This window comes from Rhinatrema bivittatum, chromosome 1 (genome assembly GCF_901001135.1).
Source record: "Rhinatrema bivittatum chromosome 1, aRhiBiv1.1, whole genome shotgun sequence".
Taxonomy (NCBI): Eukaryota; Metazoa; Chordata; class Amphibia; order Gymnophiona; family Rhinatrematidae; genus Rhinatrema; species Rhinatrema bivittatum.
This window is the reverse complement of record NC_042615.1, coordinates 41,288,693-41,306,761: the sequence shown is the minus strand read 5'-3', so window position 1 is coordinate 41,306,761 and position 18,069 is coordinate 41,288,693. Positions and strand designations below refer to the sequence as shown.

Here is an 18,069-nt window from a genome sequence, read left to right as displayed (position 1 = left end):
AACGACATTTGCCAGCCCTGACGGAGAGGGTTAAAAGTAATTGGATGGGGGAACCGGGATCTGATGGGAGGGGGCTGAAGACTTTTCCTTGAACAAGGGGTGGGGAACAGGAGAAGGGCTACCATCAGCTCATTTAAAGCTTTTTTTTTTTTTTTTACATTTTGGCCCATAATCCAGTGGCAGGGGAGAGGGGGGGGGGGGGTGTTTCAATAGAGATTAACGCTCTGCCGGGAAAGGGGGGAGCTCCAGGGCCAGATGGCAGCCCCTGGATGTGGGGCCACTATTGCGTGGTGTTTCATCGGATCAGCTCAGCCGCAGGGGAAAACCCTGTAGGATTCATAAAGTGTAGCATTTGTGTTGCAGGATGGTGAATCCCGCGATATTCTCCCTGGAAAATACTGTCGGTTAGTAAATAGACCCATTGTTTCAGAGAGCAGAATGCCTGCAATCAGAAAATAAAATGCACCATAGTTGTCAATTTGCAAATGAATGCTTGCATTTCTCCATTAATAAATGTGATATTGACTGGAAAGACTAAAATATTACTTATTTATAGTATATTCCCATAGCAGTAATTTCCTCCTCATAATTACTGCATACAGCATTCACTTATAAAATTGTTTTATGGATCTATTGGAATGAAGCCACCAACTATTAGAGCCTTTCAAGCATTAGAGTAATCATCTATTCACTGTTGATACTTTTTTTTTTCCCCATTGGTAATTAAAAGAGATCTTGAGTCAGACAGAAAATATATTTAACAAGAGGTACTGTGCTCCGCTAGCCTGAAGAGAAACACGTTTGGCTATCAACTGATAACGATTTCGCTACTAATTGAGGACCAAACATTTAAAGAGGAGGTGGGAGGCTAACTTAATGGCTACTCCTGGGGGAATTCTGCGCAAATAAATTTAAAATTCTGCGCACAAAAACTGAAAATTCTGCAAACTTTATATTGGTCAAAATAACACAATTTACATGACAGTCTTCAAGTAATTACATTTTTAATTATTACAGAAAAAAGTTATTACTTAAAGATGCAGAATTTTAAATATTTTGAGCAGAATTTCCTTAGAAATTCACTGTAAGAGTGTCCCTTCCACATACACACACACTCATACAGGCTCCCTCACTCTCTGGTACACACACACACACACACATCCCCTCATACAGGGGCCCTCTCTCTTGCATACACACCCACACAATCTCCCTTTCTCTCTCACACATACATCCTCATACAGGCTACCAATCTCTCTCTCTCATGCACCCGTTCACACAGGCTCTGTCTCACCATACACAATCCCTTCACACAAGCTACCACCCTCGCATACACACGACCCCTTTTTCATACACATGAGCTCCCATTCTCTCTCACACATACACACTCCTTCACAATCTCCTCATATAGGCTCCCTCTCTGAAACCCATACTCAAGCATCCCCCCACTCCCCCTCTTACCAACCAAGCTGTCTCTCGCCCTCCCCCACACCCCCTCTCCCCATATAGGCTCCCTCTCTGAAACCCACACTCAAGCATCCCCCCACTCTCCCTGTTACCTCCCATGCTCTCACACCCTCCTGCTCTCTCTCACCCTCCCCCCCCCCTTTACTAACCATGCTTTCTGTCACCCTCCCCTCTCTCACACACACATTCTCTCTCACCGGCATCCCCCCCCCCCCCATGCTCTCTCTCACACCCTCCTGCTCTCTCTCACCCTCCCCTCCCCTCTCTGACACACATTCTCTCTCACCTGCATGCCATGGGACATGTTCCATTCACGGCGAAGATGAAGGCCCGGCGCACCGTTCGTGGCGAAAAGGGAAGGCCCACCCCGTGTGCCACGAATGGCGCACTGGGCCTTCATCTTTGCCGTGAATGGAGTGCGTCCCGCAGCACATGGGGGCCTTCCCTTTTCGCCTCAACTAGCACGCCGGGCCTTCATCTTCGCCGCGAACGGAGCGTGTGCCATGGGGCGCACTCCGTTCGTGGCATGCCGGGGTCTCCTCTGCTATTTTCTGCTCATAATTTGGCAATTCTGCGCAGGGAGGAAATTCTGCGCAAATTCTGCATTCCGCAGTAGCGCAGAATACCCCCAGGAGTAATAATGGCCCAGTAGCAATGATGGACAGTGCAGTGTGGGTTTGATTCCTGGAGCGGGCTTCTGGCTCCTCAAGTTGGCAACAGCGGGGGTTGCTGGGCACACTGCCCCTGTGGGATAGAGAATCCCAAGATATTGTGCAACATGGATGCCTGCGAATTAGACTCAGGGTGCAGGCCTACTACGGAATTCCAAAGGAAATTCATGGTCTGCGGCCCTCAACTGAGATGATGGAGTCCATCAAGCTAGGGCGAGAGAACATTGTAGAAATCTCATCTTTGTGAGACTTTCCTCACGCCAAATGATGTCAAATCTTCACCGCGGTCTACTGTGCTGTTTGTACATCTCACTCTGCATGTAAAACTGGTCCCTAAACCCTAAACCACCACCAACACCCCTGCTCGAGCTATTAGCTGGCCCTCCTATAGAGATTTAATTAGTTGAATACTGTGAAGGCCTCCCCATAGGCTCTCTCTCTCTCTCCCCCCCCCCCCCCTTCCCCAGCCATTTGCAAAATTTATCCCAAATTAAGTTACGGCCATTTCGGGCATATTGCATAGGTTAAACACCAGGAAGAAAGGTGTAGTTATTTCCGGCGTTAAAACTGTGCAATATTGGCCCTCGTTTTAATTAATCCCACCCTTTCTAAAAATTTGCATTCGCACCGTGTGATAACACATTTATCGCGTGCGTTAGCACCGTATTGCATTTTGTTGAATGAACCTATTAGAGTGTGAGCCCTCTGGGATAGGGAAATACCTCCTGTACCTGAATATAATCCCCTTTGAAAGGTTGAAAAGCGGAAGATTAAAAAAAAAAGTAATAGAGTTTTTTGTACTAGTAATGATTACAGGTGAGAGTATGCCACTCGTAGCAGAATGAATTATTGGTCTGAACTGGCTTTTTTTGCCCCCTTTTTTATATGTTTTTGATTGTTAACAATATTAGGAGGACTCATTACATTTACTATTATATGAGAGAAATATATGGTGGTGTTTTAACATTTTTTTGCTGTTAGTTACAATTTTTTCATGACTCCTAATTAGGAGATTGGTTGCCTAAGCTTTTTGCATCTGAGATTTCATAAATGCTCGTTCTGATATTTGCAGTTCAGAATAATCCCCAGATTCTTAAATATATTAGTTTAAACAGCAGGACTGTGTTTTCAAAAAAGGTTCCTGGGGGCCTGATGTACAAAAGTGGTTTTCTTATTGGGAGGAGAATTATTCCCAGGCATTTAACCGGGTAACAGTGGAGTTACCCGGGCTAGATTCTCCTGTTAGAAAACCACTCCCCTCTTGGAGTGGCCAAGGGTATGCCACAGCGCTCCTTAATATAGCTGTGTTAGCAAAAGGCGTTCCCAGCATGGAGGTTGGGGGGAATAAATGGCCCATTTGCATTTTAAAAGGCACACGCACTGGATTTTTTTCCCCCAGTTCGTCACCCGCAGAAATACATGCAAGCACTCTGTGCATTCATGTTTTAGAAGGTAGGAGCATTATAAAGCGCTTCCATACCTTGCAACAACACGGACCACTGGAAACTGCTCCCTTTGTGCTTACTGGATAGGCCCTAGAGCAGAAGCTTTCCCGCTGGTGTGCCCGTGAAATGTTGGCCCCCGTGGAGAGTGACAGGACTGTTGCTGCCGGCCAAGTCATCTGCCTCCTCCTTCTTTCCCTCCATGTGCCCTGCACTATGGCCACCCTGCTGGCAGGAGGAGTCCAGGCAACAGTGCGATCTAACTGTGGGCTATTATTTTGGACCTCCTTTATTGGCTTTCCGCTGAAGTCAGAAAAGTGCAGAGCCAGCCGGTCTGACTTCAGCAGGAAGCTGGCAGAGAGGGAGGCAGGTAAGGAGTGCCGTTCGTCCTATTCTCCTTACTGGATGGATATGATCCCGAGCAAATAAGGGAAGGTGGTAATTACAGGGAGATGGGGCAGTGGAAGGGAAGGTGGTGATGCCAGGGGGATGGAAAAGAATCAATCATGCCAGAGGGAAGGGAAGGTGATGATGGTGAAGCAAGAATTGGAAGGGAATGGAAGGTGATGCCAGGGTTTGGAGGGAGGGAAGGGAAGGGGGGGAAGATGATACCAGGGGGTGGGTGGGTGGCGGGGGATGAGGTAAGGCGATGGTGTGCCATGAAAAATGAACCCAGTGCTGTGTGTGCATAAAAAAAGTTGGGGCCCACTGCCCTAGAGAAAACTAGTAATGTGTTGTCAGATGATAATCTCTTTCCTAGCGTGTAGCCAGATGGACTCAGGACCAGTGGATTATGTGCTCCTCTGCTAGCAGATGGGAGACGGAGTCAGATTTCAAAGCTGACGTCACCCTACATATATCCCCTGCAGTGACCTCAGCTCCTCAGTATCTCTCAGTCTCCTAGCAGATGCGGACACTTATCCCACACACTACACAGTGTTAAGAAAATTACTGCAAGAAGACAAAATTACCTTAAAGAAGATCGAGCCCCGCTATCCTAGAGAAAACTAGTAATGTGTTCTCAGATAATTATCTCTTCTCCCACTCAGTTTCTTGCTACCTGAATCACCACAAACACTACTCAGTCGGTCTTCGTGGTCCTGTCTGCCCTCTATCTAGGCTGAATTCTCTTTGCCTGTTTTACTTGCCAGTAAAGAAGAATTTCCTCTAAGGCTCCATCCTTCCAATATAACTTAACGATTCCTTTTTTCCTATAGAAAATGCAGGCCCCCTTATAATTTATTGAAACCTGCCAGATATTTGACTACTTCTTTCATTCGCCCTCCCTCTTTTCCTGTTTTATTCTAAAGTGCACATTTTGAGCTTCATGAAACGGATTTTTTTTTATCCTTGTCTGTAAAAGAAGAACGTGCAGAGCTGGGATCGTTAAAAAAAAAAAAAAAAGTTAAAAGGGGAGAACATGAGGAGCGTGACAGGGATAAAGCAGAAACAGTGAACATCGGGGGTACCAGAGTAAGACTGCATGAAAGTGGCAATGGGGCCCGACAGCTTACGTCCGAGGACATTAAAGATATTTAGAGAGGTTCTGATAGCTCTACCCACAGCTTTCTTTGATACCTCTTTGGAGAAAGGAGTAGTTTCCAGTGGGAAATTAAACTTCCCAGTTTAACCCTTCCCCGGGGTGTTTAGCTGACCACCTCGCAGCTTGACTCTTGATCCCTGGGTGGGGGGATTCTTTCTATGGGGGAGACGCTCGTCTATGGCCCAGGCAGTAGTGCTACAGGCACCTTGGTAGAGCCTTGGTGATTTTAAATGATGTGCACGCTCTCCCAGCGGTTGCAAGGGATTTCGGTGGAGGGGTTCCACTTGCAAAAATCCGACCTTGAGACCTCTTCTTCCCCTCAGACACCCGGCCTGTCCTGGTTCCTTGATGGGCAGCGATCTGGATGGGCTCTCTCTTCCACTTGTTCTTTCTACCTTTGATTCAGTTTGTTCCTTTTCCTTAGCTGCTATTTCTGGGCTTTCTTTTGTGGGGCAAAATCAGGGAATCAGGCAATTTCTCAGCATTTCCATCCCAGTGGGGAAGAGAGATCCGAAACCCTCCCCACTTAACTGGAAACCGAATCATACTTTCAGAAATTAAAATGGAAATCTTCATCGCCCTCACTGTCTCTCGCAGCAGGATCCGTCAACAGGTGCTTGCCTACCTAGGGAGGAGAGTAGGCTAACGTTTGGTCCCCTGAAGAGAGCCCCTTCGCCTCAAAGGGATCTCAGGCTTAAAATGTATCTCTCTGTAAAATAGGAGAAGGTCCCTCAGGCAGGGAGGTGTCACTTCTAAAAGAAATTCTTTTGGGTGAGACTGGAAGGCCTCACCAGACTGGGTACTTGCCAGGTTCTTATGGCCTGGATTGGCCACTGTTGGAAACAGGATGCTGGGCTTGATGGACCCTTGGTCTGACCCAGTATGGCATGTTCTTTTGTAAGATACGTCTTGCTCTCTGACGTCCCTCTAACTTAATCCCACGGTGTCTTAAAATGGCTGGACTAGATAGCACTGAGTCATTCAATCAGAAATTCCAGGTGGGAGGCACTGACGGGTATGGATGGCTCCCTATCAGGGCCAGCACGTCCATTAGCCGAACTTCGGCAGTCGCCTAGGACGCCGAGCTGTAGGTGGCGCCGAAGAGCAGTCATGTGGTGCAGCAAGCGGGGCCTATCCCGCTCGCGGCAAAGAGAAATAGAGACTGTGTGAGAAGCACACAGTGTTGCGCCCCCCCCCCCTCACTTGTTTCGGCGTCTACTGTGTGCTGCGAGTGGGATAGACCCCGCTAGCGGCACCACGTAGCTGCTCTTTGGCGCTCCCTAGGGCTCGGCGGCCCTGAGAAGCACACAGTCTCTATTTCTCTTTGCCGCGAGCGGGGTAGGTCCCGCTTGCTGCACCACATGACTGCTCTTCGGTGCCACCTACAGCTCGGCGTCCTAGGCGACCGCCGAAGTTCGGCTAATGGACGTGCTGGCCCTGATAGGGAGCCATCCATACCCGTCAGTCCCTCCCACCTGGAGTTTCTTATTGAATACACAGTCGGCGCCGAAACAGATGGGGGGGGGGGGGGCATGGCAAGGGTTGCCTGAGGTGCCCCATACCCTTGCACTGGCCCTGCTCCCTATCTAAGTGTATTATAAGGACTGGGATAATGGAATCTAATGGCCAGACCTGCAGGATCTGCCACACCAGTATCGCAGGGCAAAGAAAAAAAAAAAAAGATAGGCCAACCTCATGTTTATACAATAAAACCTACTTAGAATCTGGCACAGTTTGATTTGATTTCCTGTTTCCAGCAGCTTCTCGGATGTGGGGGCGCTTGCTTGCCTTAAAACATGGCTGGGCTGGCCAAGGCTAAGTTATTGGATTCAAACTGTGTTTGGGTTAAATATGTTAGCTAATCAGTGCTCACTTGCTTTCCGTATTTCAGAAGAGAGCTGGAGCTTCAGACTTGGCTAGGTAGTTCGGGGAATTTAAAGTATCTTTCTATTTTAATCTTCTTAGAATTGAATTTGGCATACTTTATATTCCCACCCACGCACCCCATTACCAAATTCTCTTCTATACAACTCCCTATTTGAGAAGGAGGGAATTATGTTTCCTGATCCATTTCTCCTTTATATAAAATGGTACCTGTGCTTGATTCTCTTGTTTTCTGGGAAGAGGTTTGAACTTTTTCTGAAGAAATTTGAAGGGAAGATAACTAGAATTAGGGTAATTTGCTTGCTTTGCACCTTCAGTCTTCTTCTGAATAGAAGGTAAATTGAGTTTTTTGTACTCTGCAGGGTGCCTATAACTAACTGAAGATTTATAGCAGTGATCCCTGAAACCTGGGGCGACCTATACGGCACGGTAGATATTACCATGAGAAGCTTGCTAGGCAGACTGGATGGACTATTTGGTCCTTTTCTGCCGTCATTACTATGATACTATGTTATATTAGGAACAGTAACAAAATAATCCCTGATATTTTTTAGGTGCCTTTCCCTGCGCTAGTGCGAGAATGCCTGTAGTTGACGCTTATTCTATCTATCTGTCCATCCATCCATAGGCCTCTAACAACCCAACAACGAATGACCAAATTTAGATGACATTCGGCAGGGGGGCTCTTCAGCAAAAAGTGTCAATCCAGTCCAATTTTGATACCGATGAGTCAGTTTTTTTGGTTCAGTTTTCTGGCTTAGAAATCAGCTCAAAATGTATCCAGTGATGTTATGCTAGGCACGCATTATCCTACTTGTATAATTGCTAAACAAGCTAGTGGAGGATGAGGGGAATAGTACAGTGCAATGTTTGGTAGGCAGTATTTGGCTGAGCCTTGTGGAAGATTCAAGGTTACCCCCATTTTTGGAAGGATTCTCAGTAGCTTCTTAGCCTCCATTGTAGTGATAGGGAAGATCAATGATGATACTGGGCTGTCATAAGAGAAACCATCAAGAAGAGCGGGCAGCACGGGTGGAGAGCATGAGTGATGCCCCTGGCATTTTTCCTCAGGGTCCACCCTCAACCTTAACTCCAGTGCCAGCATCAGTCCTCAAGGAGGTAGAGAAGAAATCACGGAAGACATCCCTGATCTGAAGGCGCAGTAAGGATATTGGCTGAGGGAAGCACTGAGAAATGCTGGTATGCAGCATCGCCTGAAGAAGCAGCACCCGCCAGCATTGGCATTGGGGGGGGGGGGGGGGAGGGTGACAGTACAGTACTAGTCAAGGGACCCTTTCTGCCATTCAGAGTAAAAGCCAGAGGAAAGGGATTGGAAAAGGGAAGACTTTTCTCCAAACTGATCCCGTGGCCTCTTCCAGGGGTGAGGTGGCAGGCTAACAGCCTCCTGCCATGCATCTGGCGTGGCAACCCAACATAGGGGAAATGGGGTGGCATCATTGTCCTGGGGCAAGAGGGCAGCAGCATCCAAAGTAGTAGTGAGGAGCCTCAGGGAAAGATTGCCGTGGATGATCAGCCCATGAGGGCAGGGGAGATTATGGGCTTTAAGTGTTTGCTGCATGTGTTAGATCCCAAATTAAAAATCCCCTCCAGGGCTACATTTAGGAGGCAGATTATCCCCATCCTGTACAGCCAGTGCCATGGTTACATTTATTTATTTATTTATTTAAGAGGTTTTATATACCGATGCTCATGAAAAATCATATCGCGTCGGTTTACATATAACTTTAGTTGGAATTACAATAAACAGGGGAGTTTAACCTGGAAAAAACAACTCTGGGGAGAGTCACAAACAAGAATAGAGGTGGAGGAAGGGTAATAGCGTTAATAACATTAACAATTAAAGTAACAATAAAGATATCTGTGTTAAGTCATGCGGTTAGGTGAAAGAGTCTTATGGCGTGCTTCAGTTCTTCAGGGAAACGCTTGATTGAAGAGCCAGGTCGTAAGCTTTTTTTTGAATGTCTTTTGGCAGGTTTCTAGGCGCAGGCTTAGCTGGCTAAGGCTGAGGCTAGTAGCGTGCATTTCACCTGCGCTATCTGGACCCCCTTCCTGATCCCACATTGAGAAAAGGGCAGGGGGCAGTTCTAGTGGAGTTTGAGCGTCAGGGTGCAGGTGGGCTGTGCCGCACACCCAGGTGATGGATAGCCGCCATACCTCGTGCGATATCCTGTCAGCCAAAAGAAAGTGCTCGAGAGTTGTCAGCTAGACCGGAGAGGCAGGAGTCTTCAGGTAGATTTTTTTGTGATAGACTATGGAACAAATATGATAAAAACAGTGGAAGATGGGAGCTTTCAGGCATCAGTTGCTTTGCATACACTTGCTGCACCCGGCAGTGATGAATGCACTCTGGGGTCCAAAGCCCTGGGATTCTATTCCTGAAGACCTGATAGAGAGGTGCAGGAAAACAGCAGGGCATTTCCCTCAAAGTATGAAGAGTGGGCAGCTTCTCTGTGAGAAGCAGGAAGAATTAGGGATGCCTCAGAAGGGTCTGATTCAAGATGTTGATAGCTATTGTGAATTGTTTGAAGATAAGCAGCCATGTTTGAGTTGCTACATCTAAGCCAGATAAGACACAAAACATTTACATAAGAACATAAGACATGCCATACTGGGCCAGACCAAGGGTCCATTAAGCCCAGCATCCTGTTTCCAACAGTGGCCAATCCAAGTTACAAGTACCTGGCAAGCACCCAAACATTAAATAGATCTCAAACTACTATTCCTTATTGATTAATAGCAGTTTATGGCTTTTTCCTCTAGGAGCTTATCCAAACCTTTTTTAAACCCAGTTACACTACCTCTGGCAGTGAATTCCAGAATATGCACTGAGTGAAAATGAATTTTCTTTGATTTGTTTTAAATGAGCTACTGGCTAACTTCATGGAGTACCCCCTGGTCTTTCTATATCTGAGAGAGTAAATAACAGATTTACATTAACCTGTTCAAGTCCTTTCCTGATTTTGTAGACCTCTAACATAATCCCCTTCAGTCGTCTCTTCTCCAAACTGAGCAGCCCTAACCTCTTTAGCCTTTCCTCATAGGGGACCCATTCCATCCCCTTTATCATTTTGGTTGCCCTTCTCTGCACTTTCACCAGTGCAACTATATCTTTTTGAGATGTGGCAACCAGAATTCCACACAGTATTCAAGGTGCAATGTCACAATGGAGCGATACAGAGGCGTTATGTCATCTATCATTTTATTTGCCATTCCCTTCCTAATAATTCCTAACATTTTGTTTGCTTTTTTGACTGCTGCAGTACACTGAGCTGACAATTTAAAAAAAAAAAACTTCTAAAAAAAAAAAAAATCTTTTATATTTGTCTGTTATTTAACCTTTATTCCAATTCTTTACCTTTTCTTTTCGCTTGTTAACAATTTTAATTAGAAATGTTCATTGTATTAGACTATGGAAATTTATTTCCTGCTATTCTGTTTAATGTAAACCGGTATGATTTACATCGGATGTAAGAATGTCGATATATAAAAATTAAAAATAAATAAAATAAATAAATTATCCACTGAAAGTTTAGCACGAGAGCCATGGATTTGCTTACTGACCCCATTCCAGTCATTAATTCATATTTGTTCATATTATGATCAATATTGCCAAACAGCCCCACCACCATTACCTCTCTCACCAAATCCTGTGCTTCACTGAGAATTAGATCTAAAATTGCTCCCTTTCTCGTCGATTCCTGAACCAGCTGCTCCATAAAACTGTCATTTATTGCATTCAGTAACTTTAACTTTCTAGCCTGTCCTGATGTTACAGTTACCCAATCAATTTTGGGGTAATTGAAATCTCCCATTATTACTCCGCAACCAATTTGTGTAGCTTCCCTAATTTTTCTTAGCATTTCACTGTCCGTCTCATCATTTTGGCAAGGTGGGCGATAGTATTCTCCTATCGCTATACTCTTCCCCAATACACAAGGGATTTCTATCCATAAAGATTCGATTGTGCATTTAATCTCTTGCAAGATCTTTATCCTGTTGGACTCTATGCCATTTTGGACATAAAGCACCACCCCGCCATCAAGTTGCTCACTCTATCATTGCAATATAATTTGTACCCTGGTATAGCAGTATCCCATTGGTTATCCTCCTTCCACCATGTCTCTGAGATGCCAGTCAAGTCTATGACATCATTCACTGCTATACACTCTAAATCTCCCATCTTACTTCTTAGACCTCTGGCATTAGCATACAAACATTTCAGTGTGTGTTTTTTGTTTATAATAACATTCTGCTTTTCAGTTGATAGGGATAAATTGGAATCTTTTATCTCAGGTGAGTTTTTGATTATAGGCACATGGACTACTTTTCTTATTATTGGAACCTCACTGTAGGGATGCCCTAATTCTAATGCTTCATTAGTATCCTTCTAAGATACCTCTCTCTGAACCATGCGCTGCTGAGCGACTGTCGGCTTTCCCCTTTGATTTAGTTTAAAAGCTGCTCTATCTCCTTTTTAAAGGTTAGCGCCAGCAGTCTGGTTCCACCCTGGTGAAGATGAAGCCCATCCCTTTGGAAATGACTCCCCCTTTCCCCAAAAGGTTCCCCAGTTCCTAACAAAACTGAATCCCTCTTCCCTGCACCATCGTCTCATCCACGCATTGAGACTCCGGAGCTCTGCCTGCCTCTGGTGACCTGCACGTGGAACAGGGAGCATTTCAGAGAATGCTACCCTGGAGGTTCTGGATTTCAGCTTTCTACCTAAGAGCCTAAATTTGGCTTCCAGAACCTCCCTCCCACATTTTCCTATGTCGTTGGTGCCCACATGTACCACGACAGCCGGCTCCTCCCCAGCACTATCTAAATTCCTATCTAGGTGACGCGTGAGGTCTGCCACCTTCGCACCAGGTAGGCATTTATGGGCAATAAAATCCCAGACCTGCAAGCCCTAATGGTGAAGGCGGCCTTGGACATTGTTGCTGTCACGGAGATGTGGATTCACATGATTGGGATACTACCATACCGGGATATAACTTATTAAGGAAGGACAGAGATGACAGAAAAGGAGGAGGAGTGGCTCTTTATGTCAAAAACAATATCCAAGCATCCGAGCTGCAGGGAAAATGGGGCAAAGAAGAAGCTTTATGGGATAATGGGGCATCCGTTTTTATTGGCGTGGTTTACAGGCCTCCAAATTAAATAGAAGTACTAGACAGAGATCTGATTGAAGACATCCAAAAGATGAGTAAGAAGGGTGAAGTGGTGATTGTTGGAGATTTTAATCTACCGGATGTAAACTGGAGAACCCCTTCTGCGGAATCTAACAGTAGTATGGAAATAGTGGATGCCCTGCAAGTGGCTCTGTTCAAACAAATGGTAATGGAGCCTACGAGGGAGGGAGCTATACTCGATTTAGTGCTCACTAATGGAGATAATATTTCTAATGTCCAGGTGGGTGCCCACCTCAGCACCAGTGATCACCAAACAGTAAGGTTTCATATCACTAATACATTACGGAGAAGTCACACAAAGACCAGGGTTTTGTGTTGCAAAAACACGGATTTTGTTGAAATGGGGAAGTACCTGGAGGAAGAACTAGAAGGATGGGAGAAAAGGAGAGATGTGGAACAACAATGGGCCAAACTAAAAAGAACAATTACTGAAGTGACTAATATGCATGTAAGAAAAGTAAAGAAAAGCAAGAAAAGAATGAAACCTATCTGGTTCACAAAGGAGATGGTTGATAAAATAAAAGATAAAAGAACTGCATTTAAGAAATATAAAAGATCCCAAAGGGAAGATCACAAGGAAGAATATCTGATGAAACTGAGGGAGATGAAGAAAGTAATTCAAGCAGAAGAAAGGATTGCCAAAGAGGTAAAGCGAGGTGACAAAACTTTTTTCAGATACATCAGTGAAAGGAGAAAAGTCCAAAGTGGTATAGTGAAATTGAAAGGTGAAAAGGATCAATGGGTGGAGACAGATAAATAAATGGCAGAAATATTAAACGAATACTTCAGTTTGGTGTTCACTAAAGAAGACCCCGGAGAAGGACCGTCGCTAATTAACAAGAAACTGGAGGGGAGTAGAATGGATGAAACTCCATTTATGGAAGAGAATGTATGGGAAGAGCTAGGAAAACTGAAAGTGGACAAAGCCATGGGGCCTGATGAGGTTCATCCCAGGATACTGAGGGAGCTCAGAGATGTGCTGGTGGCTCCGCTGTGTGATCTGTTCAATAGATCCCTGGAAACGGGAGTGATGCCGAGTAATTGGAGAAGAGCGGTGGTTCCTCTTCACAAGAGTGGGAGCAGAGAGGAGGCTGGTAACTACAGGCCGGTTAGCATCACATCGGTGGTGGGAAAAGTATTAGAGTCGGAAAGAATAGTGAACTATCTACAAGCAGCAGAATTGCTGCACCAGAGGCAACATGGTTTCACCAAGGGAAGGTCCTGTTAGACGAATCTGATCGACTTTTTTGATTGGGTGACTAAGGAATTGGATCAAGGAAGAGCGCTTGATGCCATCTACTTGGATTTTAGCAAAGCTTTTGATATGGTCCCGCAAAGAGGCTTGTGAACAAAATGAGAAGCTTGGGAGCGAGTGCCAAGGTGGTGGCATGGATAACAAACTGGTTGAAAGACAGAAGACAATGTGTGATGGTAAATGGAACTTTCTCAGAAGAGAGAGCGGTGATGAGCGGAGTGCCGCAAGGTCAGTGTTGGGACCGGTCTTGTTCAATATCTTCGTGAGTGACACTGCGGACAGGATAGAAGGTAAGGTTTGTCTGTTTGCGGATGATACTAAGATCTGCAACAGAGTGGATACACCGGAAGGAGTGGAGAGAATGAGACGGGATTTAAGGAAACTGGAAGACTGGTTGAAGATATGGCAACTGAGATTCAATGCCAAGAAGTGCAGAGTCATGCATATGGGGTGTGGAAATCCAAAAGAAATGTATTCGATGGGAGGTGAAGGGCTGATGTGCACGGAGCAGGAGAGAGACCTTGGGGTAATAGTGTCTAATGATCTGAAGTCGGCAAAACAATGTGACAAGGCGATAGCTAAAGCCAGAAGAATGCTGGGCTGCATAGAGCGAGGAATAACGAGTAAGAAAAGGGAAGTGATTATCCCTTTGTACAGGTCCTTGGTGAGGCCTCACCTGGAGTTCTGGAGACTGTATCTCAGAAGGGACAGAGACAGGATGGAGACGGTCCAGAGAAGGGTGACCAAAAAGGTGGAGGGTCTTCATCAAATGACTTATGAGGAGAGATTGAAGAATCTAAATATGTATACCCTGGAGGAAAGGAAGAACAGGGGTGATATGATACAGACTTCCAGATACTTGGAAGGTTTTAATGATCCAAAGTTAACAACAAACATTTTCCATTGGAAAAAAATCAGCAGAATCAGGGATCATGACTTAAAACTCCAGGGAGGAAGACTCAGAACCAATGTCAGGAAGTATTTCTGCATGGAGAGGGTTGTAGATGCCTGGAATGCCCTTCCGGAGGAAGTGGTGAGGACCAAAACTGTGAAGGATTTCAAAACAGCATGAGATAAACACTGTGGATCCATAAAGTCTTGAGGATGTGAATGAAATGAAGAGAAGAGGCATGGGGGTGGCTTGCGGGAATGACAGCTACTACCCTTAATCTATAAACATACACAAGGTTAATGCGACTCCAACATTGCTCTATGCTTCAATGGCAAGAGGAAATGTAGGAAAAAAGATCTGCATTCACAAATAAGCGTGGGAGTAGCTTGCTTGTTGCGACGGTTACTATCCCAAACCAAATTAGTCTGATGCTTCACTTTCATTGCATATCCAAGCAGCTGTCTGCTTCAGTGGCAGGGGGAGTGAAGAAAAGAGGATTTATATTCAAACAACCGACAAGGACTAAATTGCACAGGCTGGAAAAACAAATAAGCGTGGGAGTAGCTTGCTTTTTGCTGCAGTTACTATCCTGAACCAATCAAGCCTGATACTTCACTTTGAATACATATACAGCACAGCTCACTGCTTCAATGGCAGGAGGCGAATGAAGAAAAGAGGATTTATATTCAGACAACAACCAACAAGGACTAAATTGTACAGGCTGGGTAAACAAATAGGCGTGGGAATAGCTTGCTTATTGTGGCGGTTACTACCCCTAACCATTTAGGCTTGATACTTCACATTGATGCAACTCCAGCACTGCTCTCTTCATCAGTGGAGGGGGTGGAAGGAAATTAGAACCAAAAAGTTACCAATAAGGGCCCTGACCTCAGTGATCAGAGTAACAGATAAGTATGCGAAAAACAAGTATGAAAGCTTGCTGGGCATACTGGATGGGCCATTTGGTCTTCTTCTGCCGTCATTTCTATGTTTCTATAAGTATTTTACATTTATACAAACAACTCCTTTGAAAATGACTTCCTAGGGTTTTTGATGACTTTGTACTGTTTCCAATTCCTTATACTGTATGCCGTGGGGGTTTTGACACTTTTATGCTCTTTGTGATTCTTATAGTGACTTTGTGCTGTTTGTGATTCTTATAATGACTTTGTGTTATTTGTGATTCCAGTAGTATGTGTTAGGAATCAACAGTCAATTGTATGCATTACCTATGAAATCACCACATTTATACAATTAATGGAGCCATAATTGATTTAATGAATCATTCACAATTTCACTGTTCCAGTCTTATGTACATAACACATGCATGGCTTAATATTTACAGCTTAACAGTAGCATATGCTACTGGTATGATCAACCACATTCCTTCTACTGAGACAGATATAATTCACTCCAGCTGTCTTCGACGTTCGTTTCAAATTCCCTTCCCCTTACAGTACTTGCCAACTCTTGGTCTTGCCTTGGCCATTTGTTGCTTTGCATGCTTGATATACCACTCCTTGATGGCAAAGCCGCAAAGGCTGGTTTGCACTATTTATGAAAATAGCGTCAACCAGTCCACGACTAAGGGATGCTCCTGGCCACCAGTAACGAAGAAATCTGGGTGGCAAGGAGGGATCCCTATACCTTCTTTTATCTGAAAAATGGTATGGTGGGGTCACTAGACTACCAGGGATTTCATTTTATGTTAAGGGTGGAGGAATTTGGGCTGTGGGGTGTAGTGGGTGGAGGGATGTCAGTTTTTGCCTTGTAGTCTGGATCACATAAACACACCAAGAAAATAATGACACTTGACTACTGCTTATGTGAAAATATGAAAAGCTATATTCTCTGTATATTATATGCAGCAAACAGGTGCTTATGGGAGCATCTGAGACAAATAATAAAACAGTGTATATATATATATATATATATATATATCTGTACTTGAGCACAGTAAATATCTTCCCCAACTACTAAGGAAAAATATATATGTCTATGGGCCTAGCAATAAAGCTGTCACTTTCTTGGTTGAGTGCTCATCGATAGCTTTCAGCCGATGAATCAGCAAGGCAAGAGAGAGTCTCGGTTAATGGGCTGTACAGTGCTTGGAATTCTGGGTCTTTGTCAAGATGGTCATGCTGATCTATAGCTCTTAGCAGGAATCTGTAAGCCCTACCGGCTGCTGGGGGTGTTATATCTTTGAGTTGTATATGCGCGATGAGGATTTCTTTATTTCCCTGCTCTCCTGAAGTGTTGCCAAACTTAACTGATAAGGAAAAAGCTACTGCATATGTTTCAGGACCACTCTAAAATGGTAAATGTCTTATGTTTTTGTCCATATTCCTTGTTTCACATATCTCATATGTATGACTACTACTTAACATATTCTCTAAATCTAACATAATCTGTTGAATGTTCAGAATCAAAATAATATCTGCATTGGTATAAATGAAAGCAATCATATAATAATTCAGATAGAAACACTACTGTTAAATTACTATAAAAGGGCCTGTAAATACTGTGTGCAATTCATATTATGTCTATAAACTAATCTGGGCAGTTGCTAGGTGTTTTCGGCTTCAACGTTTTCTATGTGTGTATATGTGACCGTGAAGTATACAGGCTTCAAGTTTGGAGGAAGGGAGGGCTGGTGAGGAAGCTGTGAAGTGTTTCAGGCTGTTTCTAGTAAAGAAGGAGAAGGGAGGGGTAGTGTAAACCATGAAGGGGCTATCTGGTAAGCTGCAAAGGAAGTGGGGGCTGTGGAGGGAGCCATCTAACAGCCCAGAAGCTTTTAATTTCTTAACTTTCCATCAAGCTATGTGCTGACCTTGTAAATATAAGTTGTTCTTTGTCTCTCTAACATGCTTTTGTTGGCCATTTGACTAACTTCTGATCAAACTAGGGGAAGGGGGGGCCAGTGAAGTAAGAGCTGTAACACAGTAAGTTTCTCAGTAAACTCAAGCACAAAGCTACATGTTATAAATCATAACTGTAAAATGATATTCTCTCTCAAGAGGGACTAATTTAACCCTTTGCATGATACATTGAGATGACTTTTGAAAGACTGTCCCTTACACACTAATACAGGGGGCCAAATTTAAACAAGGGGAGGGATTTGGGAATGGGTGGCTTATTGCTTCACGATATTCATTTCTGTTTTTAAATTTTTTAAAGGTTGTGCTACCTCAACAGGTGTCAAGGGTCTAAACAGACCACTGGTGAGGATGGACACAGTGGGAGGGGGTTATTTTTGGGCTGCATGACCCTTTAACACAATGACATCCCCAGGCAAAGTGGGTTGTCGTCATGCGTTTTTCTCCATTTCCCCACAATTTTTTTTTATCGTGGGTTTTTTCCCACGATAAAAAATAGTGCAGGGAAATGGCTGTGATAGTTTACCAAGGAGGGGGCCAATATCGTGTGAAAGCCCACCACTTCGATGTTTCAGCTCTACCGCAGTAAAATATAGCACTATAGGAAATGATCCCTCCCTAGATTATAAGAACTTTAGTGCAGGGACATTGTAATTGGGTTCATTTTCTTGTGTGTGTGTGTAATATTTATTTGAAATATATGTTACTCCCTTTATATGCAAGACAAAGTACAGGCAGGAATGAGTAACAATTAGGCTCATAAGTATAAGAATAAACAAGCAGAATAAAATATAAGCAATAATAAGCAACATAAAATAACACATAATCAACA

At 44.3% G+C, this 18,069-nt stretch overlaps 1 protein-coding gene across 4 annotated transcripts in view; it reads left to right on the top strand.

Annotated features, from left to right (window-relative positions):
* Positions 1-18,069, top strand: part of INPP4B (inositol polyphosphate-4-phosphatase type II B) — a 1,386,300-nt gene that overhangs the window by 762,926 nt on the left and 605,305 nt on the right. The window lies entirely within an intron of this gene.